This window comes from Physeter macrocephalus, unplaced genomic scaffold, assembly GCF_002837175.3.
Source record: "Physeter macrocephalus isolate SW-GA unplaced genomic scaffold, ASM283717v5 random_2326, whole genome shotgun sequence".
Taxonomy (NCBI): Eukaryota; Metazoa; Chordata; class Mammalia; order Artiodactyla; family Physeteridae; genus Physeter; species Physeter macrocephalus.
Genome location: NW_021147611.1, coordinates 5,787 through 7,678, shown reverse-complemented (window position 1 = coordinate 7,678; position 1,892 = coordinate 5,787). Strand labels below are relative to the sequence as shown.

At 69.0% G+C, this 1,892-nt stretch overlaps 2 pseudogenes; both read left to right on the top strand.

Annotated features, from left to right (window-relative positions):
• The first annotated feature begins 405 nt into the window (after window positions 1-405).
• On the top strand, window positions 406-524 carry LOC112062992 (uncharacterized; annotated as a pseudogene).
• Window positions 525-1,461: 937 nt separating this feature from the next.
• On the top strand, window positions 1,462-1,580 carry LOC112062993 (uncharacterized; annotated as a pseudogene).
• Window positions 1,581-1,892: the final 312 nt, after the last annotated feature.

Genomic DNA, 1,892 nt, shown 5'->3' with positions numbered 1-1,892 from the left:
CCTTGCCGACTCAATGGTGGCTCCCAGTGGCTTCGGGCCAACTGCTGTCGGGCAGGATGGCCAGCCAGGGCTGCGGTTGGGCTGCGCCTAGCGTCGGGTGGGCGGGGCAGGGGGGATGCACAACGGACCGCCGGCTCCGGGCCCTGAAGCCTCCGGGGCCACGTCCCTGTGAGCAACGTGCGGGATGTGGGGCGGGGCGCCAAGCGCCAAAGGGTTTGTTGGGTCCGGCCGGCCTGGGCTGGGAGGTCGCCCACCCCTCCTCCACCCTGCGGTTCCCCAGGACTCCATTCCCCTGCCTGGGCGGGTGGCGGGTCCTTGCCGGGTAGGGTGGGCCGCCGGACTGCCGGGAATGCCCAAGCGCCAGCGAAGTGGGTCCTCAAGAGGCAGCCCTCGGCCCCCGCCCCCGTCTATGGCCGTAGCACCCTGAATGCGCCCTGTCTCGTCTGATCTGGGAAGGTAAGCAGGGCTGGGCCTGCTTAGTAGTTGGATGGCAGACCGCCTGGGAATACCGGCTGCTGTAGGCTTCTTGCCTCCCGCCCCGCCTTCTTCTTTAGTAGCCCGCGGCCGAGGCCGCCTCCGCGGCCCCCCTCCACCCCCTAGCCCCACCAACGCCGGACGCCTCTGCAGGCCCCATCTCCTCCGGCCCCTCCCACCACAGCGCGCGCTGGAGGGCGCAATGCCCGCCCCCCTGGCCGGCCACGTGGACAGAAAGCGGCCCTGGTAATGAGCGGCACACGTGAAGCTCCGGGGGTGCCTGGCCTGGACCAAGACTGCACCGCAGCCCCGGGGGCCGTATGTGTGGCCCGCGAACCACTCGGCCTGCACTTGGCCGCCCCCACCAGCAGCCAGTTAAAGCGCAGCCAACTGTCTGCCGGTGTGTCTCTCAACTTCTCCCTCCGGGCAAAGCCCTCCCTCCGTCGTTTCGCCACGGCCCGGGGGCAGGAGAGGGATCGGGGGTTGTGGCCGCTTCCCCAGGGCCGGCAGGACACCAAGGGCGGGGTCCTGTGCTCGGCGGGTGGCATGGGGACAAGGGTGGCCTTGCTGGGGCAAAGGGGCCTTGCCGACTCAATGGTGGCTTCCAGTGGTTTCGGGCCAACTGCTGTCGGGCAGGATGGCCAGCCCGGGCTGCGGTTGGGCTGCGCCTAGCGCCGCGTGGGCGGGGCAGGGGGGATGCACAACGGACCGCCGGCTCCGGGCCCTGAAGCCTCCGGGGCCACGTCCCTGTGAGCAACGTGCAGGATGTGGGCCGGAGCGCCAAGCGCCGAAGGTTTTGTTGGGTCCCGCCCGGCCTGGGCTTGGAGATCGCCCACCCCTCCTCCACCCTCCGGTACCCCAGGCCTCCATTCCCCTGCCTGGGCGGGCGGCGGGGCCTTGCCGGGTAGGGTGGGCCGTCGGGCTTTTGGGAAGGCGCAAGCGCCAGCGAAGTTGGTCCTCAAGAGGCAGCCCTCGGCCCCCGCTCCCTTCTACGGGCGTACCACCCTGAACGCGCCCGGTCTCGTCTGATGTGGGAAGCTAAGCAGGGTCGGGCCTAGTTAGTACTTGAATGGGAGACCGCCTGGGAATAGCGGGTGCTGTAGGCTTTTTGCCTCCCCCCACCCCCGACTTCTTCTTTAGTAGACCGCGGCAGAGGCCGCCTCCGCGCCCCCCCTCCACCCACTCCCCGCACACCACGCAGGGCGCCTCTGCAGGCCCCATCTCCTCCAGCCCCTCCTACCACAGCGCGCGCTGGAGGGGGCACTTGTTGCTGATGCCAAAGGCTGTTAACTCTGATATTCATGTTGGAATCAAAGAGGAGGTTAGGTTGCTTTATGTCCCGGTGCAGGATGCCCACCTGGTGGCAGTGTTGCAGAGCAGAGACCAGCTCCTGGAACGGGCCTCGGGTCTCGGGCCTC